This window comes from Gopherus flavomarginatus, chromosome 7 (assembly GCF_025201925.1).
Source record: "Gopherus flavomarginatus isolate rGopFla2 chromosome 7, rGopFla2.mat.asm, whole genome shotgun sequence".
Classification (NCBI taxonomy): domain Eukaryota; kingdom Metazoa; phylum Chordata; order Testudines; family Testudinidae; genus Gopherus; species Gopherus flavomarginatus.
The window spans coordinates 40,928,556-40,952,849 of NC_066623.1; the positions used below are offsets into that span (position 1 = coordinate 40,928,556).

Sequence of the window (24,294 nt, forward strand, 5' to 3'; positions counted from 1 at the left end):
CCTCCATTTTTGCACCTGAAAGGCTGGTGGGGGGCATTTCCCAACCTCATAACATATTTCTGTAATGCACACAGAGCATACTTCATAACTTCCCAACCAATGTGAGCGCACAGAATGCAAGAAGACATTAAAGTTCAACAGATGAATAGTTCAAGATTTTTAAAATGATACTTCACCAGGCAGACTTTGTTCAAAACGTATCACCACTATATGACAGTAGTGAATATGGGGTTTCCAAGTTTCTGCTTTGGGCACATCGATTAAGATGGCAGCATGGCTGGCCTGGGTCATCTGACTTGGGCTCATGGAGCTAAAGCTGAGGGGCTAAAAACCGTGGTGCAGATATTTGTGTTCACACTGAAGCCTGGGTTCAGAAACCCTCACCCCTTGTGGGGTCTCAGGTTGGGCTCAAGCCCATATGTCTGCACTGTAATTTTATAGTCTTGCAGTCGAAGCCCCATAACCCTGAGTCAGCTGACACGGGCTTTGAGACAGGTGCCCTGGGTGTTTTAATCACAGTGTAGGCATAACATTAGGACACGTCTACAGTGCAATGAAACACCCAGGTCGGATTAATCAGGGTCATGCGGCTTCGGCTGTAAAGTTGCAGTGTACGTGTCTCAGCTCAGGCTCAGTACCCTGCTCCAGGAGCCCAGAAGGTTGAGAAGAAGTTTAGTAAGTGAAATGGTAAAACTGCAGGGAAGTATTACCCTGGACTCATGGCAGTTCTCCATTGGTCTGTCTGCTTTTGGGGCAGGGATAATAACTGTCAGTGGTGGTTTGTTGAGTGGCTTTTGGGGCACCTGCTCTTGGCTGCTGTCAGAAGACAAGATTCAGAGCTAGATGGTCCTTTGGTCTAGCCCAGTGTGGTTTTTCTTATGGTTTAAATTACACTCATAGGCACTGATAATAGAATTACTGAAAATTTGAGAGTTAAGAGCTGGTAGGTCAGTGGTCCAGTCCCCACACAGATGACCTCCTCTCTCTGGGACAGGGGGAGATCTGAGCTCTCACCCAAATAACTCATTGTGGCTGCCAGAATCTGTGGGCAGCTCATTTAGGTTTACGCCGAGGGCTGAGTCCTGCTTTGTGCACCGTGTGTGAGAATGAAAATCCTAAACTGCCCTTTGAAATAATGAATGCAGCAGAACATGTTATTCTCCCTGCCCCAAAGCAGACAGATCAATGGAGAAATGCCATTGAGTCCAGGGTAATACTTCATTGCAGTTTTACCTTTTTTGCTTGCTAAACTCCCTCCCAACCTTGTGGGGTCCCAGAACCCAGTATTGAGCCTGAGCTGAAACATCTACACTGCAAATTTACCACCCTACGCCCAAAGCCTCGAGAAACTGAGCTGGCATGGGGCAGCCTTGGGTGTTTCATTGCAGTCTGGACATAGCATAGCATTATGTCTGCACTGTCATAAACACACTCAAGTCACTATTCTCAAAACCTGGGTCAGTTGATTCAGGCTTGTGGGGCTTTTGCTGCAGGGTTATAAAATTACAGTGTAGACACTTGGGCTTGAGCCCAGCCTCCAAGACCCCATGAGGGGTGAGGGTCTCTGAGCCTGAGCTCCAGTCTGAGCCCAAATGTCTGCACTGCAGTTTTTAGCCTCACAACCTGAGCCCCAGGAGTCCAAGTCAGACAATCCAGGCCAGCCAGGCCACAGGACTTTTATCACAGTATAGATGCCCTCTCAGGGTAAGTTTACATTGCAATGTAAGCCCAGGGTTAGCAGAAGTCATGTCAGCAGTCCCAACGCATAAACATAAACCACAAAGGAAAGACCCACCCCCAAATAAGCTGGGCTCTGTCCTTTTCCCTACGGTTCATAAGTCCAGCAACCAAAAATCCTTTAACATGAGCCATCCCCTCTCTGTACCCCACTCACAGCTGTTGTCCTTAGTCAGTGCAAGCTCAGAGGTGCCTCTGTAGAGTTAACCTGCCATCCTGGGTAAAAAAGGGGGAAAATAAGAAAACACCATACTCACTATGTTGTCTAGGGACTCACTCATCCCTCCACAGCCACCTTGTCCTAAAGTTGGTACAACACCTAAATTTTAGTATTAGAACCCAAACCCCAGTCCACTTGACTTTGGAACCCATGTCCCCTGCATAGCAAGTGCTATTGAATGGAGGGTGAGTCCCTCAGTCGGGGTCTGCCAAGTACAGTTGTGCTGCCCTCAATTCACACAACAAGGATAACAACCCTTTATTTCATCTGCCCCTATAACATGGAGATGGGGAATCCAACACCAGCCAAAAGTGATCATTTCGGCAAGCAACCCAACATATTTCCAACATATTGTGAAATCCACATGCTGTCTCATACACGAAACCTTGCAAGAAAATCTTCCTGAGGAGGTCTGAAGCACCTGCTGCTGGAGGGAAGGAGGGAGCTGTGGGTTGGGATTGAGGAGCAGTGTGAGGAGGAGGGGCCTGTGGGTTGGGATTGAGGGGCACTGGGAATAGGAGGGGGCTGTGGGTAGGGACAGAGGAGAAGGGTGAAGAGGAGTAGGCTCTGGTTGGGAGTGAGAAGCAGTGTGCATAGGAGGGACTGAAGTTTGGGATTGAGGGGCACTGGGAAAAGAGGGGACACGGGTTTAGGCTGAAGAGCATCATCATTTGGGGATCCAGCAGGAAAGGGGAAGGCAGCAGGTGATTCTAATTCCTTAGGGATATTCTGTGTGTTTGTATGTGTGTGTGTGCAGGGAAGGAACATGCTATATGCCCAGAGGCCTTTATTCCTCCAGGTTACAAGGACAGAGGGGCTGTCAGGAAGTTGCCCCTTCAAACCCTCACACAAAAAGGCCTTTCTGAGGAAAGGGAAAATCCTGAAGAGAAAAAGGAACATCAAAGAGGACTCCAGAAAGACAATATAAGATACTTATGAGTAGTTTATCACCTGACCAGAGACTTTAACCCTGAACCCTCAGATTAAAAGTCACATGCTCTGGCTACTGAGCTAGCCAGACTCACAAAGGAGAAGAGCAAGTTGGTGCAGAAGAGAAACTAGTGAAGAAAACAAGAGCAGGAAACAATAGGGGAAACCTGCTGCTCTGTGTAGCCTGGTCAACACTACGAGTTCATATCAAATTTAGCAGCATTAAATCGCATTAACCCTACACCCATCCACAAAACGAAGCCCTTTATATCGATAAAAAGGGCTCTTAGTACCAACATCTGTACTCCTCCCCGACGAGGGGAGTAGCGCTGAAATCAGTATTGCCATGTTGTATGAGGGTTAGAGTGGCCGCAATTCGATGGTATTGGCCTTCGGGTGCTATCCCACAGTGCACCATTGTGACCGCTCTAGACAGCAATCTGAACTTGGATGCACTGGCCAGATAGACAGGAAAAGCCCTGCAAACTTTTGAATTTAATTTCCTGTTTGCCCAGCACGGAGTGCCGATCAGCACACGTAGCCATGCAATCCCAGAATCAAAAAAGAGCTCCAGCATGGACCGTATGGGAGATACTGAAGCTGATCTCTATCTCTATCAGAACTCCGTTACAAAAGACGAAATGCCAAAACATTTGAAAAAATCTTCAAGGTTATGACAGACAGAGGCCACAGCAGGGACTCAACACAGTGCTGAAACTTAAGGAGCTGAGACAAGCGTACCAGAAAGCCAAAGAATGAAATGGACGCTCACAGAGGGAGGGGCGACTGACGACTGTAGTTATCACACAGTTCCCACACTCTCCAAAAACCATTTGAATTCTTGGCTGAGTTCCCAAAGCCTGAAGGGTCAAAAACATTGTTGCGGGTGGTTCAGGGTATATGTTGTTCCGCCCCCCCTCCATGAAAGCAAATGAAAAAAAATTGTTTCTTGCCTTTTTTCAATGTCACTGTATGTCTATTGGATGCTGCTGGCAGACGTGGTGCTGCAGCGCTACACAGCAGCATCCCCTTCCCTTCCATTGCGGAAGGCAGACGGTACAGTAGGACTGGTATCCATCATCGTTGTCCCGTGAGTGCTCCTGGCTGGCCTCGGTGAGGTCGGCCGGGAGTGCCTGAGCAAAAATGGGAATGACTCCCAGGTCATTCTCTTCTTTAAGCTTTGTCTAATGGAGATTCAGTTCTGTCTGGAATATCATATTAGCTGGAGGCTGCCCTCCCCTCCCACCTTTGAGCTCTAATTGCAGAGGCAATAAAGTCAGTGTTGTTTCAAATTCATGCATTTTTTATTACTTCATCACACAAATGGGGGGACAACTGCCACGGTAGCCCAAGAGGAGTGGGGGAGGAGGGAAGCAACAGGTGGGGTTGTTGCAGGGGCACCCCCTAGAATACCATGCAGCTCATCATTTCTGTGGGATGTCTGGGGCTCTGACCTGGAGCATCCGTTTGCCTCTCTGGTTCTTTAGTAGGCTTGCCCGATAGTCTAGACAGGACTAACTCTCCCTTTAGAGAAAACTCAAAGAGGGGAATGACCTGAGGTGCCATTTCCATTTTTGTCCATGCACCCCCGGCCGACCTCACCAAGGCTGGCCAGGAGCACCCATGACAGCAGCAGACAGTACAGTGTAACTGGTAACTGTCATTGTCAACTTGCAAAGCAGCAGATGGGACGGTATGGCTGGTAATCATCTTTGCTAACTTGCAAAAGGCAAGGGGATGCTGCTGTGTAGTGCTGCAGTACCATGTCTGTCAGCATCATATGGTGACAGTGAAAAAAGGCTGAACGGGCTCCATGGTTGCCGTGCTATGGCGTCTGCCCAGGCAATCCAGGGAAAAGGGCGCAAAATGATTGTCTGCCATTGCTTTCACGGAGGGAGGAGTGAGTGACGACATTACCCAGAATCACCCACGACACTGTTTTTGCCCCATCAGGCATTGGGATCTCAACCCAGAATTCCAATGGGCGGGGGAGACTGCGGGAACTATGGGATAGCTATGGGATAGCTACCCACAGTGCAATGCTCTGGAAATCGACGCCTGCATCGGTACATGGACGCACACCCCTGAATTAATGTGCTTAGTGGGGTAGTGTGCACTCGATTTTATACAATTTGTTTTACAAAAACTGGTTTCTGTAAATTCGGAATAATCCCATAGTGTAGACATACCCTGTGATTAACAACTTTGGTGGCTAATTGAAAGGCTGATGGTTCAAACCCAAGTGAAGATGGAGGTGGTTTTTTTTAGTGATGAGAATCCAGTACATTTTAACAGGCTGAAAATCTCTTCAATGTTGGTCTAGCCTGATTAGGCAAGCATAAGTAATACTTTCATCAGAAGCATTGGTGGTATAGTGGTGAGCATAGCTGCCTTCCAAGCAGTTGACCTGGGTTCAATTGCCAGCCAATGCAGTGATGTGATGTTTTCTCTGCTGGGAATTAGTTTAATTTCAATCACATTGTATCAGTTTATCAATGGAATGAGAGAATCAATGTCCTGCAGGTCATTCAACACACAATAGAGGAAGGAAGGTGTCGGACTATACAATGAGCTGTTGGAGTCATCTTGGTATTACAATGTTTGGTTTATTTATTAAAAGAAATTTCCTTTACTTCCCTCCCCCTTTTAGACTCAGAGCCTTTAAGGTCAGAAGGATCAATGTGATCATCTAGTCCGACCTGCTGCACCTTGCAGGCCAAAAGACCCCACCCACCCACCCACTCCTGTAATTGACCCGGGAGGGGAGGCAACTCTGCGCTCTGCCCCTACCCCAGGCAGCACATGGACAACCTCTGCTCCCCTCCCCCCATGGGTGTGCAGAGATGTGCCAGCAGCACTGAGGTGGCTCCCTGCCCACTCTACCTCCATCCGTTGGTGCCACTCCCAGAAATGGTCGGCATGTCCCGGCATCCCCTGGGGCAAGGGGCGTGTCTCCCTTCACTGCCTCTGCCCCGAGTACCGACTCCACAGTTCCCATTGGCCAGGAACTGCAGCCAATGGGAGAGCTGCGGGCGGCGCCTACAGGCAGCAGCACACGGTGATCCCCTGGCCCCGCCCACATAGGAGCTGCTGCCACAGGGCTGTGCGTACCGGTCACTTTGGGAGCTGCACTGCCTGGGGTAAGCATCAGCCCTCCTGCACCCCAACCCCCTCGCCCAGCACAGAGCCAGCACCCTGCACGCAAATTTCCTCCCAGAGCTTTGTTTGTTTTCCTTTCACCCAGAGCCGTCCTTCTCCTGGGCTGCAAGTAGCCATCCCTGGGAAGCCAAGAGGCAGGCACAGGATTCTACCTCCCAGTAGCCAACCACACCTCCCCAGGCTTTGCAGAACGAATGGTGGCTCTCTACTAACCCCAATTAGCCGCACTGAGGTGCTTAGCTTCTGCCCTGCCTTCCTCAGCTCAGCTTTCCTCTTTTGCCCCATTCCTGCCTCATTCTCTCCTTTGGCAAGTCACACAAAGGAGGCCAGCAGGAAGAGCTGGCCTCCGTAGGCCAACCTCCAAGGGCAGAGGAGGCTAAGTAACAAGGCTTCAAAAGGTGACTGGCCCAGACCCTCTAGCTTTCCCCTGCTGATGCCAAGGCTTTTTTCTCAGTTCATTTCACCACCCTCTGCCATACAGGGGTTGGGGTTACTGCAGGACAGGCCAGTGGCAGCAATAGGAGTACTTTGCTAGAAAGGCAGAAAAAGTAAATCTTCCTGTTTTGAACCAGGTGCCTTTTGCACGTGAGGTAAATGTGATAACCACTACACTACATTGCAGGACTTTCTCCCTCCCTTCATAAGAACATGAGAATGGCCATACAGAGTCAGACCAAAGGTCCATCCAGCCCAGTATCCTGTCTGCCAACACTGGCCAATGCCAGGTGCCCCAGAGGGAGTCAACCTAACAGGTAATGATCAAGTGATCTCTTTCCTACTATCCATCTCCACCCTATGACAAACAGAGTCTAGGGACACCATTCTTTACCCATCCTGGATAATAGCCACCAACGGACTTAACCTCCATGAATTTATCTAGGTTTTCTTAAACCCTATTATAGTGCTAGCCTTCACAACCTCCTCATGCAAGGAGTTCAACATGTTGACTGTGCACTGTGTGAAGAACCTCCTTTTATTTGTTTTAAACCTGATGCCCATTACTTTCATTTGGTGTTCCCTAGTTCTTATATTATGGCAACAAGTAAATAACTTTTCCTTATTCACTTTAGGATGTGGGGTCTGGGCTGGGCTGACATTAGTCCCAGGCTGGGGTCTCCAGAATGATGAGAAACATCCTTTGCTGCTACCCAGGGACAGCAGGCTACTGGTGACAAATCAGGGCTGGGATGAGAGGGGAATGTTGCCTGGACTTTATCATACAGGGCCCATCCTGCTTCTCAGAGCCCAGAGGTGAGAATCTAGAGAAGGGTGAGTCATTTCTCAGCTGCATTCTCAAGAGAAGCTGGTAGCCATCCTTGATCAGACACTCAGGAGAGCAACCACAGCAGTTCTGTGGAGAGCTCTGGCTGCCAGGGAATCCAGCTAGGAGAGGGAGTGCTGAGGGCTCTGCAGTTTTTGCAGTGGGGCTGTCACAGGTGGCTTTGTTGGTGGGGTGGGGAAGTAGGGACTACAGGATGTGAGGCTGGCTGAAATGAAACTGCACAAAAAACCTCCCCATTTGTTCCAGCTAAGCAGGGCCGTCCTTAGACATAGGCAGCTGCATAGGGCACCTGAAAATTTGGGGCACCACTGGGTCTTAGTGTCCACCCTCTTGTTTTCCTATCCCTGTTCTGACCCTTCCTGCAGGCTCCCACAGATGGCTGCTCTAGCCTGGTGAGTCTTCCTTGGGAGGGAATCTAGTAGTTAAAAGTGAAAAAACCTCCAGCCTGCCAGACCTATTAGCACAACATTGAAACTGTTAAAGAGACATTCAAGGGGTAATAAAGCCATTTAACAGGCTTTTGCCAACCCCAAGGTATATACTGACAGGTTTCAGAGTGGTAGTCCTGTTAGTCTGTATCAGCAAAAACAAGGTCCTTGTGTCACCTCAAAGACTAACAAATTATTTGGGCATAAGCTTTTGTGGACTAGAACCCATTTCATCAGATGTCCACGAAAGCTTATGCCCAAATAAATTTTTATACTGTCAGTTTCTGACGTTACTGACAAAAACAGTTGTGCATTAATATAATATTTACACAGAACATGTCAGTCTACAGGACCTTTGTTTAAAATTTGCTTTAAAAATATTTCATTAGTGAGCTGGTGAATATTATAAAATCACATTTCTAAAAAATGCTTGCATAGAGTTTTAGATGCACAATCATCTTTAGCCTTAAATGCGTGGATCTTCAGACATACAGTTTTTTAAATAAATCCTTCAAAAGACCTCCCTTATCTAAAATACACATTTTAATTACTATAGTTGAAAAAAAAAGTGCTTCCAAGTCTTCCTGTGTCCTTTCTCTCCATTCCTTCACCACCTCTCCCCCCACTCCCCACTGAAGAGAGCCCTTAAAGGGACAACAGTCCTTCCCTTCCAGATAGCTGGACAAAGAGTTTCCCTTTCTTTACTTCTGACTATCCGACGAACTAGTTTTAAAATAATCCTCCAGCAAAATCAGTACCTTAGTAAGACAAAATCCTTGTTATACCTAAAATCTTTGGAAACATATTTTTTAAAGTTGTTGAAATTTCATAACCATGTCTCTTGTTATGATCACACAAAGTAAATTACTGTTCCCTTTTTCTAAAAGCAGTGAACATTGTTATGAACACACTAAACCTCTCTGATTAATTTAAAAGAATGTTTTTGTTTCAGTGAGCTAAATATGTAGTAATCTGGAATGCTGGCTTAAGATTTGAGTACATTTAAAATATAAATTCAGCTTAGAAATACTGATTAAGAAAATGTAAAACGAGAAGAGCTGCATCATGTATTCCATTATATGTAATGTTGTATTCAGCAGGACAGCTGACTCACCCTTACTATGAAGTTTTTGCAAATAAATCTCTGACAAACTTCAGGGCATATCAAAAAACCTGTGACTGACATTTTTTATTCCCAAATTTTAGTGCTTTTAATTAGGTACTTTCTTCATGTCCATTCTGCATGAGGGAGAGGGCATGGAAGTCTCTGCGGGGAACTGTGACTCTCCACCACCATGAGGCAGGCCAGGCATCTCATTATCCTTTGCTGTCAAGTCCCTCCTCCCCCTCCCCCACCAGGCTGTGAGCTTGGGCTGCCATCCGGCATAGGGGCACCAGTTTAATAATACTGCGTAGGGCCCCATAAATCCTAAGGATGGCCCTGCAGCTAAGGCCCTACTTTGGCCTCTCTCCCTTTCATAAATATCTCCATATCTACCCTGGCTCTCAGAAACACCCTCTCTCCATTGGTATTTTCACAGTTTCTTCCTTTTTTTATGGAGAGAGACAGAGAAAAAACAAGCCTATTAATTTGACCTACCGACTCAGTTCACGGCATGTAATACACAATTTTGTATTCAATGAGTTGTGTTCATTTACATAACATGAAAAATATGTTTTGGGCAATGCATGAAAACCTCACTGCATTGAACAACCCACTTGATATAGTTAATGTACTACAGAATATTTGAAGAAGTTAAGAAAGACGTGCTTATAAATTAACACGTTGTGCCATTTACACATGCACAAGACACAGAAGAAACTGAATTATTTGAGCTACTAAAATTTCCATTTTCTCACAGCATTTTAGTTCTCAAGGTTGTTTTAATTTGCTTATTTTTTTGGAACTAGAAATGAGGAAGAGTACACTGAAATCAGTGGAATTACTGCAGTGAGGGATTAGTCTCATTATTTGCCACTAACAAAACCTTTGTTAACAGAGAGTTAACTTTGACTGTGAATATCTCTTACCTTCCAGAACATCGAGTTCAGTAAAACTCAAATTCTGGAAAAACAAGGAATACAGAGTGAGGGTACATGCCCAGATAACCTTAACTCTGCCCTCTAATAGAAAATCCCTGAGAGCATATGAGAATAAAGAAGGGTTTGGGGACAAGTTACATCTACTTCCCAAGAGTTTGTTTCTTCTGTAATTAATTGATCCTGGCCCCATCAATTGATCCTGGCCTGGTGTCTGGCCTTGGAATTTACTATTTACTATCTTTATCCCAGTATATTAAAGGCAAAACTGCTTTACAAAAGCTCCGTTATTCTAGGTTACACAAACAGGTCACTTCCCCACCTATTTCAAAGAGATGGAATTTTCATGACCCACAGGGAACTTGAAATAACATGCTCAACATCACATATTCCTTAGGAGAAAACGAAGGGGAAAAAAACCAAAACCCACCAAACCGTTGCTGTTTCTACCCAAATGATCAATGAGACCAGAAAGTGAGACTGTGCAATTAACTGTCTGGTGCTACACTGACTCTGCAGTTACTTGGATGCAGACACACCCAGCTCTACGGTTGGTAAACGTACAGAGACTCTGCTGCTGCTCATGAACTAGAAGCACCTGACCTCTAAACAGCTGCCATTTGAATGTATCTGAAAGTTACAAGAAACAATGATGTGTGTTAAAGGAAGGCTGCCATTTACCAGAGCCCCAGTTTATGCTGTGTGCACAAGAGAGATTTGAATGTGTAACAGGGAGTTTGGTAAATTTTGGTTATTTTATTTTTGTAACAGGCTCCTGTCCACCTCCAGTAGAGTTTTCAGTCCCAATGGCAACTTACTTACCAAATGTAACACAGACTAGTCCATTCCTCCCAAGTGGATGTGGTTCTTGTTCTTCTGCACATTGTAGCCCATGAAGGCCAAGGACCTGCAAATTTGTTTTCATGTGCCTTTGTTTAGTTGATGAAAACATAAACTAAACACTTAAAGGATTGGAAGTGATTTCAGTGGAGGGACACGTTTGCTAGATTTTTATGCATTTGCGCAGGAAAATGTTGAGTGTTTCTAGTCATTTCAGGGATCCCTATTCAGTGGAACTCCTGAACATAATGGGAACAGATATGCAATTATTTTTGTGAAGGGCCAGGCTTATAATGGGGCCTTTGGATTTGAATCAAGAACCACTTGAGCTGCAGTCAAACACTCTGCCACTGAGCTATACCCCCCTGCCAGCTAGGCTGGCAAGTCAGTGATCTTAAGGATCTTGAAACCTGAGCGTGGAATTCGTTTCTTCCACACCAGTATTGATGTCTGTGCATTCCAGAGCTATGGGGTGAGTGGGAAAGGCCCACAACTAGCTTGTCAGTATCAACAAAGGAGCAGCCGACATCAGGACCAAAGAGACGTGTTGGTGGCCCATTAAGAAGAATCCACTCTCCCAGAGACTTCTCAGCGAGGGCACGGTACACACGGTACCTATCCCCCACATCCCAGCAAGGGTCTTCCTAGTCCCACTTTAGTGTTACCCAATTTGTAATCAGTCTTTTGGCCCAGATTCCCTCCCTGAGTGGCACCAGCACATGCTTGGGCCCCCTGTTAGTGTTAAATCTGCCTTGAGCTGGGACCAAGCTTGGCAAAGAGCCTGCAGCCCCCTCTGTGCTGGAGGAGTGAAAGCAGCCCTGGCACTGGGCAGGGCAGACCTGAGGGAATGAACCCAATGTGCCCGTGAGACCCTGATCCAGAACCTCTGCAATGCAGCTTGTGCAGTTCCAGCTTCTCTGGTCTCCAGCTAGGATTCAAAGCTTCTCTGCTCCAGGGGAACCCCTGGGGGAGGGAGGCAGGGTTCCTGCAGGATAAATCTTCCTGCTGGCAGAGCTCCGGTCCCCTCCTCATGGGCACAGGGCATTGCACACGGCTCCCACCACATGCACACACCCCTTTGTAGGGAGAAACAGCTCTGGGATATTGGGGTCAAACCCTTCCCATCTCGTCCCTGCAAACCTTCTCCTGGCGTCAGCGAGCGAAGGGGGCATGAGGGGCTAGTGCGGTAACAGCAGCAGCGTGGCCGTGGGGCTTGGCCAGTGGTGGGGCCAGTCGCCTGAGCATGAACCCGCCTCACCAGTCCAACCCACCGCGCGGCTGCTGCCACTGCCCCATTAGTGCACGAGCTCCCACAGACCATGCTGGGGAGAGCCCCCAGCTGCAGGGTAGATGCCTCTGAGCGCCTAGCAGGACCCAGCTCCTGGCTGACCTGCACTGCTGGGGGTAAGGGTGCTGGGTGACAGGAGGGTGTTGGCTCTGGAGTGGGACTGTCACTTCCCCTCCACCCATCCAACAGGATCACAGCAAATGAAACCAGCTCGGCCCACAGGGGAAGAGTTCAGTCCAGGGCCTGGTGCATTCTGGAAGTAGGGATGGTGCAGAGAAAGGGCAGATACAGGGCAGCTCTGAACTCTGTGCACAGAACTGCCTGTCTTGACCCACACAGCCCCTGTTACAGGGGGCTTTTAGCCATAGTTTTAATCAGGCCAATAAATTAAAACAACCCCCTGTTAAATCATTTCTCAGCCCGAGTCCTTCACCCACATTCCTTAGGGCATTGGGCCACCATGTGGGCTTTTCATTTCCCACCTCAATTTCACACAGAGACACAATTTCATTTGCACAGATCCGTGAACAGCAAAACCTCCCCGTGTCTCTGGTCTGAGCCAGGGCATTCGATTCCAGTTAACCCTTCTCTCTTGCAATGGCAATGGTCAGACAGAAGGGACGTGGCCACCTGCCACCCTGCCAGGGAGATATTGGCTCAGCTCTTTCTTTCTGCTGCTGTTGTTAGTCCAGGAAACATCAAGGGTGGAATGAAAGGCTGAGTTCATGCACCAGCCCCTGGAAATATTTCAGTGCCCCAGAGAAATCCTGCCCCCTGCTATTGGAACGATGTGCTGAATATTTGACTAGGAAAGGAACTGTCTGAATTGTCAGTGTGGGGAATGAACAACAATCTACAGCAATGTCGTTCACACAAACACACTATCATCCTGCTCCAGTCGGAAGGGTAATGGGCAGGAACTACTGCTGTTCAGCCAAGGACACACTTACACTGATGTGCAGCCATGAGTGTGCTGGGAAGCTGGTCTGAGCAAACACTTTGAAGTGACAATTCAGTGAGAACAGAATCATCGTGTAGTGCGCCAAATGTATGTCAAGTATTTGTGGCCAAGTGATTAAGGTGATGGACTAGAAATCCATTGGGGTTTCCCTGTGCAGGTTCAAATCCTGCCCACTGCCCTGTTGTTGTTGTCGTTGTAGTCTTACTGCCTGAGCATCCACAGTGTGAAGTGGAGCCAGGTCTAGTTTCACTCTGTCTACACTTAAAACACTGTTATAGCACTCTGGAGCAGACAGTGAGTGGAGGGTTTTTCTCATCCCTGTAATAGCTACTGTCATGGAGTCCACGGGTGATGCTCTGGAACTGCTCCCCAGCAAGCCAGGCAGGACTTTGTGGAGCCTTCTCTCCCTTGGAGCAGACTGTCTGCAGGGCAAGAAGCTCACACGGCTTCACCTCCTGGGTTTGTCCTTGGAGCATTCAGCATCCTCTGCTCCTCCGTGTGCTTCCCACAGCGAGTCCACCCTGGCGGGCTCCTGGGGAAGCCACAGGGTCCTGCACCCCCACTTCGCAGTCAGACGTGACTCTAAGCCAGCCAGTAAAACAGAGGTTTATGTAGATGACAGGAACACAGTCTAAAACAGGTCTTGCTGGTACAGACAACAGGACCCCCTTTAGTTAGGTATAGCTGGGGCCCCCATGGAGGCCACAATCCTGTTGGGAAGGCCAAGCCACATCAGGGCGCCCCTCCCCATTCCCCAACCAGCTTCAGACTAACAACTCCCTCCAGCCCCTCCTCCGTTCCTTTCCCGGGCCATGAGGTCACCTGATCTCTTTGTCTCCAACACCTTCAGTTGGCACCTTTGCAGAGGAGGGGCCCAGGCCATCCGTTGCTAGGAGTCAAGAGTGTCAGGCATTTAGGTGCACTAGCCCTTTGCTCTGCCAGCTACTTAAGAACTGCTAGGGGACAATGAGGCACCAACACAGTATTCAGAGAAAACATTAAGAACATTCCTAGTTCATCACAGCTACATTGACAGAACAATTCTTCCTTTTATTTAGCACTATCTAATCAGGGCTTAGGTCACCTTAACTCTATGGGCTAGGGGGGAAGGTCACACCTTGAGAGATGTCGCTCTGCCAGTTAAGTGCCCAGCATACACCAGCCCTTAGATCCCTCTTGGTATTTCAATGCAGGCACTGACCTGTGAGAGGAAAACATCAGCTCACAAACACAGAGACTGAATTCCCGACATTTAATCTCGCTGCACTTTCCAGAAAGTCACAAAATTCAATTCATTCTTGCTAGGACAGAGAAAAAATAAGTGACACTAAGTTTTTGGCTTGGTTACATAAAATTAAGTGTTTAATTAATATAGTAAAAATCTGTACTGATTCCTGTAACTAACGCCACAGCATGAAATAGGAACAGAGACAAATCTTGTCCATGGCGGCTAATTTCGCAAATGATCTTCCCATTATTAATTTCCACACTGCCCCCATTGGAGGTCTGAGCATCTCCAGTATCATTGCTCTGCATTCACCTTCCCCTTAGAATTCTTCTCAGACATTCTCCTTCCTCTACAGTGTGGGGCACGGGGTCACTTGTTGGAGGATTCCCTGCACCTTGAGGGCTTTAAACCACGATTTGAGGCCTTTAGTGCACGAGCTCCCACAGACCATGTCAATAACTCAGACATAAGTCAGGGGGTTGTTACAGGAGTGGGTGAGTGAGATTCTGTGGCCTGCATTGTGCAGGAGGTCAGACTAGATGATCATAATAGTCCCTTCTGACCTTAAGTCTATGAATCTATGAATCTATTCCCAAATTTAGAAAATTATGCAGTTCATGTGATGCCGTCTCCTTCCTGCACCTGCTCTACATTGCTCCACAGCAGCTTCTCCCCCTGCAGAGTCACCCCAGCACAGCAGTGCAGCCGCCCAGGGTTCAGCAGGGGCCCCTGGAAAGGACAGTGGGTGCAGCTAACAACCCAGTGTGCCTGGCAATGAGGCAGCTGTAAAAAAGCAACACTGCCCCACAAGTACAGAGATTGAATTCCCCAACTTTAACATCATGACCCCTGTAGAAAGCCACACTTGTCCGTTGTATTTTCACAGGGAGATCCAAAAATCAAGTGACATCAATTTTTAAATTGAGTAAATAAAGTTGAGGAGATAGTTATTAACCTCACAAAAAAAAGGCTCATTTCCCAAACAATCCTCAAAATGTTACGAATTCCCATCCCTCCTCCACAGGAGCTCTGTGCAGTGTAACTGTTCTGCTGGCAGCTTCCCATTAAATGCTGTTGTGGGACATTCCCAGACCTGGAAATGTACCAACGACAGAATCTGAAGAGCAAACCTGGCACCAGACAGGATTTGAGTGTTTTGTCCCTGTCACTTAGGGTTTGTCAATAGTACAGATGCCATGAGCAGGACTCTAGGCTCTGCTTGAGGGATCCTGGCACAGAGGCTGGTGGGGGGAGAAAGGATTGTAGATTATGACCTGCACTCTGGAGAGGAGCTAATAAGTGAAGGGGGCAATTTTAACTTCTCCCCTGCCTCAGTGTCCCCTGGGCTGGAATTGTACATTCCACTGGGCTGAATGAAGGAGTGATGCCACTTGGTAAATGAAAACCAGTGCTTCAGATAAGCCTTAAACTCACAACCTCAGCATAGCTCCTCTCAGGACTGCTCTATAAGTACTGTGCACTAACCAACTGCACCATAGGAGAACCTGCTAATTGCTCTTCTCCCTAGGTTGATAAAGGCAAGGAGTGACATCAAAACATTCTCAGTGGAGTTCAGAGCAGGTAGCAACAAGTGTTGTACTTGGTGGGGTGGATTCTTCTTATGGCTTCCAGGCACCATTTGACCCTTTTGTTCGTCCCTGTGTAATAACAGAGCTGATTAAGACTCACTGTAGAGTCTTGCTGCAGACCAACAGATCTGAAATCACTGATCACCAGGTCTAAGCATTATTCCTGCTTTGGGACAGTGTCTCTCATCCAACAAACTACCCAGTCTGCGCTAGCAGTGAGGCTCCCACAGTAACAGCTGAAATCAGGAAGAGTTGCAGGAAGTGCAGGGCCCCATGGGTGCCTGAACAGGGGGGAACAACACCCCAGGACTTTTAAAAATGGGAGGGCTCTGCCTTGCCACTTTGTAATGACCGTAAGGGTGAGTGAGGGGGGAGGGGGTGGAGAGCAGTGAGCAGGAGGTGGCGTCTTGTGGGGAAGAGGCCGCACAGGAGCGGGGCCTTGGGGAGAAGGGGTGGTGCAGGGGTGTGGCCTCAAGTGGAAAGGATGGAGCTACTGTTCAGCCTCTGGTGGCCACTACTTTTAGGGAGCCTGTTCCACTCCTGGTGGGACTACAAGACGTCCCAGAGCAGAGAGGGTGGCCAGCAGAGTGGTGACGGGGGGAACGGCAAGTGGCCGGCAATGTAGCCAGACAGCGGACGGAGAAAGGGGCTTTCCCCCCAGGAGGTGAGAGGTGAACTCTGGGTTTTCATTGACCCAGGGCAGCAGCTGTGGGTGAGGTGCAGTGGAGGGAGGGACACATCCACAGAGCTTTTGGTGTCTGGATTTAAGAGCTGGAGGCAAAAGACCACTGCCCAGCGGGCTGTGGGCGGGTGTTTTGCTCATAGTGTTGTGTTATGAATCCTGATTGTGGTGTTTTCCAAAGTTAATACAAGGTGAGTTTCCTCCTTTTTCTTAAAGTTTCTTTTCTACACTCAGTGTGTGTGAGTGGGGAAAGTATCGCCTCTTAGAGGCACCCAGTGGCCAGGGCTAGTTTCCCCAGGTTACTGGGTGGGGGCTTAAGCAGATTGTGTGTTGTGTTGTTGAAGAGGAGCCCCAAGCACGCAGACAGGGAATTGTAATTTCAACCTTCAGAGTAAGAGCCAGAGGTGCTGCCAGCTGAGCTGGCCAGGCCGCCTAAACGTATTAACCCCTTTCACTGCAAGAGCAAATACCGGGTACTTCAGTGCTTCTCAGCAGCTGGGAAAGAGCCTCTTGGGGAAAATCCTCCCCTCCTCTTGCCTCACCCTCAATTGCTCTGTTGCTTTTAAGCCTTCCCTTGGAGCTGTCAGCACCAGCTGCCTCTGCTCCAGATGCCCAGAGGAGGAGAGGTGTGCTGGGATCCAGCCTGGGACTCTTCCTCCCTCCTGCCTATCCATGACTATTAAACCTGGGCAAGAGGAAGAGGGTGGCAACTGGACTGTCGACTTGCTCTCTTTCACGTAAAGCAATGTGACTCCTGGCCTATCCCTGCAGAAAGGTGTACCGCATCTGTGTCTGGTGTGAGCTCAGATCAGAGGAATTGGAGGCTACCTCCTGCCCTCCACTGGTTCCACTATGGAGAGACATGTCCTCTAAACCGACCTCACTACAAACCTGCACCAGGGAGTGGTCATCATAGAAAAGTTTCCTCTGACAGTTGGGAAGATAGGACCAGCAGTCCTCAGGCCGTCTGACACAATTAAAATCCACCCCCTACACCAAACACTGTGTAGTCTAGAGGAAGGGAGCCAGTTCCTTTCACACCTTCACTGGGGACCATAAACACTAATCTAGTGGTAACAAGTGCCATGGAGCACTGAAAATGTGAAGAACAAGACTCCAACCTCTTCATTCTTCCCTGGCCAGGAGGGCTAGAAAGACAGGCCCTTCCTCCAGTCACCTTCTGCCCATCAAGCCACCCTAATTTTGTTAATGTGCATTTCCTGAATGCACACTATGTCCAAGTCCAGCTTTTCCAAGTCACTGAACATCCTACAATTTCCTCCTGGGCCCTCCAATCCCTGCCACTTTCTACGTGGACACTTTTACAGATGCCCCTTCCCCAGTACTGCCCTCGCTTAGCTGTGGAGAGGAGCTTTTGTCCCCAGTCCCTGCCCCCTCTAGCACCATCTCCGAGGGCCACCCTGCCTCACTCTCTTCCCACCATATTGGGTCAACCAATAAGTTGCATGGGAAATACAGCTCCCATCTCTGATTTTAAAAGGTCAGGTGGGCCAACTGGGGCAGAAGTCCATGCTCCATTGTCTTGCTGGGGATCTCAAAATCAGGGATTCACCTCAGGTAAAGGTGCTGCTGCGCTCCCAGAAAACAAGCCACCACCGCACACAGAAAGACAAAAGGGCTGTTAAAGCCAAGGATTGAACCAGGGACCTTTAGATTTTCACACTAATGCCTGCCTAACTGAGCTACTTTGGCACCTGCATGATGCTGTTTTGGTCTGCTGCTTCTCTGTCTGGGATGTTTTTGTCAGCCATGGCCATGGCACACAAAAAGGATGTCATTGTGAATGCCCACGAAGACAAGACTCGCTTTTGCCTGCCTTGCTCAGCTTGACTTGCTTCCTCACACCATTCCTGCCTTAGTTCCTGGGTTGACCTGTTAGCAGAAGAGGACTGGGGGCCAGTGGTGTGGGGAGGAAGTTGAGCTGGACCATGAGCTAGACTAGAGCCTGGCAGTAAGAGTCTGGCCACCACTTGCTGCCCCACCTTGTTGTCCTGGCTTCCCCCACTGGACGTCATTTAGGAAGGGAAGTGGGGCTTCTACCTCCCCTCCCCGATTTTCACATCACAGAGGAGCACAAACAGGAAAACAAATGGCTGCTCCATACTTCTCCCATGAGAGGAACCAGACGACCTTAGCTGTGGTGAGTAAGAAGTGTCTGTTGGCTGACAGGGCCTGTCCTCAAGGAGCTGGAACAGCAGCTGACACCTCCCCCTTGGCTCCACTCTGTGGTAAATGCTCATTGCCTGGCTGCGTGGGTAAATGCTGCTCTGGGCTCTGGAAAAAGTCTGTATTGGTCTGTCAACCCCCCATCTTCACTGAGCCAGTCTGGTAAGGTCTCAAGTGTCCCCTCCGGCCTGGCAGCTGAGAGTCTGTGCAGACATCAACCCCCCTGCCAGCCCCACAGGCAGCAGCAGCAACAACTCCCCCAGCACCACAGGGGCACTCAATGCACTTCCTGTGGGGAAATGGCTCCTTGGCGTCCAGCTGCTAGAATGAGAGCCAGGAGAGAGCAGTGTCTGGCTCACCTTGGGGGAGAGAAGAGACCTGATGAGAGCTGATGTTCAGTCTCCCCTACAATGCTGGTCAGTTGTATTGCCACTGTAATAGTCAGTGCTTCCCTTCAGGGCTGGCCCTAGAGGGATGCAGGACCTGGGAAAAATCCCCCCCTTTCTGCCCTTCCCCACTCCACCCCTTCCCCCAAGTCCCACTCCTTCCTGCCCTGCATCTTCCTGCTCCATTCCTCTCCCTCCTCTTCCTGCACCCCACTGAACAACTGACCACTGGCAGGGGGAGGTGCTGAAGGGGAAGAGCAGGAGCTTGTCCACAAGGCCCGAAGCAGGGGCAGAGCTGGCTGCCAGTGGGTGCTGAGCACCTTTTTTTTTCTCCCTGTTGGTTCTGCAGCCTCATAGCACCCATGCATTCACTGACTCGGCTCCTTTCATGCTCTAAAGAGAGGAGCAGAACCAGGGCTATGGCTGATCTATGGGGCACCAGGTGAGTGGCAGAGACTTCAGCTGCCGAGAGTTTGCCTGACACCTCAGGGACACAGTGTGAGGTGGTGTCCCAGGCATCTCTATGAAAGGAGCAGAACAGGATTTATGTGGCGTGGGGAGAGAATTGAGAGCATCAGTTTGTATAAAGTTATTGCCTGGGTGAGAGGTTGTGAGCAGGATTCAAACCTACAGAGGGGAATACTATTGGATTTATCAATTCTAACACCTTAACCACTCAGCCGTGAGTATAATAAAGCTTCAGTACCACAGAATAAATAATCACGATGAACTAGTCAATAATCACAATGCCAAGGCTTGAAGATTTCCCACAGCAAACCTGGCTCCTAAAGCACTGGGGGGGATTTGGGGTTTGTTCTCTTTGCTTAGCCATGTACAGTTGCACAGAGAGCGCATTTAAAAGTCTCCCCTCCCACAGAGCAGGATTGGGAAATGATTCTCAACTTGAAGCCTGATGTGAGTGCAAATGTCTGGACCAAAGGGACAGGGACTGGTGTTTGCTAGAGAAACCACTGTCAAGTTTTAGCCAATTAGGACAAGTCAGCAAATAAAAACAACCTTAGCTATCAGTAACTGCTACAGGTTGCAAATTCCTACATGTAGCAGTTTCTGGCACTACATCTGTGCAGCTCTGCTCCCTGACTCTTCATAGGATCCTGCTCTCTCCTTAGCTCCACCCCACTCTGGCCAAGACAGCTGCAGCTCACACAGAAGATGGGACTCCCTCATTTGACTGTGTGAAAGTAGAATGAATTATATTGTGAAAATAGGAAGGATTAAAGAAATGCTGTCTGTACCTTTAAGCAAAACTGTTGGAATGCTGCAATCCAGGTGTCAGGAATACAGACAGTAACATAGAACAATTGCACCGTTTAAGGGCAACTGGTGAAGTATTAGCCTTAGATGGATAACAGTTAGTAAGGAAGTAGGATATGCATGCTGTGCCCCAGGTGAATTTTACTGTTTTGCTTTCTTTGTCCCTTTGTCTAATTCTCGCTCTTTTATCTGTATAAATAAGATAGCTTATGTCTTGCATGGTGCTCACATTATCTGGATGTTATTAGCAGAGAGCTGTGCTAATAAAACAGAGTGGTCTGACAAACTGTGGCCTTGGCTACACTGGCACTTTACAGCGCTGCAACTTTCGCTCTCAGGGGTATGAAAAAACACCCGTCTGAGTGCTGCAAGATACAGCACTGTAAAGCCTCAGTGTAATCAGAGCCGCAGCGCTGGGAGCGCCGCTTCCAGTGCTGCAAGCTACATCCGTAGAGGATGTGGTTTACGTGCAGCGCTGGGAGAGCTCCGACCACACGTGGCAGCACTTTGAAATTTCAAGTGTAGCCATACCCTGTGAGTCCTGAGTCTAACTTTGACAGGAGTGGACGTTCAAACGGGGGCAGGGCACTGCCTTCCCTCCCCAGCTCTGCGAGGGGACTGGGGAGCGGCCGTTCTTGCGGGGGCGGGGCGCTGCCTGCCCTCCCCAGCTCTGCAAGGGGACTGGGGAGCGTTCATTCCAGTGGGGGCGGGGCGCTGGTATCCCTTCCCAGCTCAGCGAGGGGTCTGGGCAGCGGATGATCCTGCGGGGGCAGGGCGATGGGTTCCCTTCCCAGCTCTGTGAAGCGACTAGGGAGCGGCCATTCCTGGGGTGGCCCGATGCTGCCTTCCCTCCCAGGTTCTGTGAGGGGACTGGGGAGCTGCCATTCCAGCAGGGGAGGGGCGCTGCCTTCCCTCCACAGATCTGCAAGGCCACTGTGGAGCGGACGTTCATGTGGGCGTGGGGCACTTTCTTCCCTCCCCAGCTCTGCCAGGGGACTGGGAAGTGGCCATTCCTGCAGGGGCGGGGGGCTGTGTTCTCTCACCAGCTCTGCGAGGAGACTGGGGAGTGGTCTTTCCTGCGGAGTCTGTGCTCTGGGTTCCCTCCCCAGCTCTGTAAGGGTACTGGGTAGCGGCCGTTCCTGCGGGGGTGGGGCGCTCCCTTCCCTCCTTAGCTGTAACCGGGGACTCGGGAGTGGCCGTTCCAGCGGGGGTGGGGTGCTGTATTCCCTCACCAGCTCTGGGAGGGGACAGGGGAGTGGCCGTTCGAGAGGGGGAGGGGCGCTGGGTTCCCGATCCAACACTGGGAGGATACAGGGGAGGGGCAGTTCCAGCGGGGGCACGGCACGGACTTCTGTTCCCAGCTCTGGGATGGGCCTGGGGAGTGGTGGTTCCAGCGGCGGTGGGGGGGGGAGCGCTGGCTTCCCTCCTGTCATAAACAGACGGTTAAGGGTTAATGTCTCTTTTACCTGTAAAGGGTTAAGAAGCTCAGTGAACCTGGCTGACACCTGACCAGAGGACCAATCTGTGGAGAAGATACTATCAAATCTTGGTGGAGGGAAGTCTTTGTTGTGCTGTTTGTTTTGTTCTTTGTTCGCTCTTGGGGCTAAGAGGGACCAGACGTGCAACCAGGTTTTCTCCAATCTTTCTGAATCAGTCTTTCATGTTTCAAAGTAGTAGGTATAGCCAGGAAACGTGGATCAATCTTATGTTTGTTTTCTTTACTTGTAAATGTGTCTTTTGCTGGAAGGATTTTTACCTCTGTTTGCTGTAACTTTGAATCTCAGGCTAAGCGAGGCGGGGAGGTCCCTCTAGGCTATATAAATCTGAATACCCTGTAAAACATTTTCCACCCTGATTTTAAAGAGATAATTTTTACCTTTTCTTTCTTTAATTAAAAGCTTTCTATTTTAAGAACCTGATTGATTTTTTTCCTTCTTTTAAGACCCAAGGGGATTGGGTCCGAACGCACCAGAGATTGGTGGGGTGTAAAGGACGGGGGGGGAGGTTAATTCCTCTTTGTTTTAAGATCCAAGGAGTTTGAATCAGTGTAGCCTCTCAGGGTAACCCAGGGAGGGGAAAGTCTCGGGGGAAAAAGAGGGGAGGGAAGGCTAATTTCTCCTTGTGTTCAGATCCAAGGGGTTTGAGTCTTGGATTCCCCAGGGAAGGCTTTGGGGGAACAGGAAGTGTGCCAAACACTATATTTTTGGCTGGTGGCAGCATACCAAATTTAAGCTGGTAATAAAGATTAAAAGTGATCATGCAGATCCCCACTTTTTGGACGTTAAATTTCAAAGTGGGGAAAAAACCTTGATACCCCGCCAGAATGGACCCTGCCTGGGCGGACTCGCTGTGGGAAGCGCACGGAGGGTCAGAGGATGCTGAATGCTCCAAGGAGAGACCCAGGAGGTAAAGACTTGTGAGCCTCTTGCCCTAAAAACTTCTGCTCCAAGGGAGAGGAGGCTCCTCAAAGTCCTGACTGGTTTTGTGGGGAGCAGTTCCAGAGCATCGCCCATGGTCTCCGTGACAACTGGTGGCAGAGGTCGGATGTACTGCACCCCGTGAATGGCGCTCCTTACAGTAAGTGACTGGGAAGCAGTAAAACAAAGGGGGGATAAAGAGGACCAGGCGTGCTGAAGGCTCAGAGAGGGACGGTTTCAGGGAGCGGTTAACCTCTGGGAGTGTGTGACCAGCGAGAAGGACTGCTGGAGTAACAGGGTCCCCCTGAGGACTGCAGCCAGCAGTCTCAGGGGCGGAGGAGCTTGCCGCTTGCCCTTGGAGAGAGGATTTTTGCAGTAGCAGGTTCCCCTGGGGATGGCAGCTCGACCCTGGCAAAGAGGTGGTGACCACGAGAAGGGGCTGCCACACCAGGGGTTCTTCCTGGAAACCATGGGGGAGCCAAGAGCACACAGGCCTGTCAGTCCAGAGCCACTTGGGAATGGTGAAGTGATGGCCTATCACCATCTCCTTGAGAAGGACATTGTGATCCTGTGTACAAAAAGGGTTACGCACGGGGAAGTTCACCAAGGCACAGTTAATCATGAGTGGGAAGAGAAGGACACGTCTGAGGAGCAGATTCCTGACCCAGATGGGGCTACAAAAGTATCTGGGAGCAGCTGGAGCAGCAGCCAGACATCCCCGAGAGTCTGGTCTCCAAACAGATGATGGTTTTCACGATCGGGTTCCCCATCAGGGGATCGAAGACATATGGGATGGGAGCAGAGCCTGAGAGTGCAAGAGGATCGTGAGAGCAAGAGCCTGAGGAAAAGTTGCAGGAGAACCAGCACCAGCATGGACTGGGATGGTGGAGCAGAGAGACATAGGGGGCTGCCCAAGGGTCAGTGGGGAAACATGCATGGGGTGGCAAGATGCTGGGACAGAGAGAACTGTGGTGGTGCAGCCGCAGATGCTGAGGGGCTGTGGGACCTGGGTGAAGGTCCCCAGGGTGAAGCCCCCCATCCTGCATATGGCCTGGATCCGTGTGCAGACCCAGGAGGGCTCTGGCTGGCTGGTTGTTGGGGTTCTCCAAGATATTGTCCTGGAGGCCCTGTTGGGGGGTGACTGTGTCTCTTTGGGACAGGATCCAGGCCCTGCTCCTGTAACGGCCGAGGATTTGAATTCAAATCCAGGGAATCAATTGGATAAGACGGAAATGATCTGTGAAAATGCAAATGACGTGGCTGGCAGGGGGAAGGGGCTGCTGGGCTCAGGATACCTGCCTACCTGTAACCAGCCCCCTGGGGCTGAGTGGGAGGGAGAGATGCTCCCCACCACCCCTGCACACCGGAGAGGGGGCTCATGCTGGCTCTGAGGCTGTGACTAAAGCAAGGAGCTCGCTGCCTGCCCCCACTCGAACGCCACTCCCTAGGCCCCTCCCACACCTTGGGAGGGAAGCCAGCGCCCTGCCCCCGCTCGAGCGGCCACACCCCACGCCTCTCCCAGGGCTGGGGAGGGAGGCCAGTGCCCCGTCCTCACTTGAACGGCTACTCCCCAATCCCCATCCAAAGCTGGGGAGGGAAGCTAGCGCCCCGCCCTTGCTGGAACCGCCACTCCCCAGGCCCCTGC

The 24,294-nt window shown here is 49.8% G+C and overlaps 1 non-coding gene across 1 annotated transcript; it reads left to right on the forward strand.

The window, feature by feature from the left end:
• The first annotated feature begins 5,247 nt into the window (after positions 1 to 5,247).
• On the forward strand, positions 5,248 to 5,319 carry TRNAG-UCC (transfer RNA glycine (anticodon UCC)). Its single transcript has one exon. It is a non-coding gene; the product is annotated as a tRNA-Gly (tRNA).
• Positions 5,320 to 24,294: the final 18,975 nt, after the last annotated feature.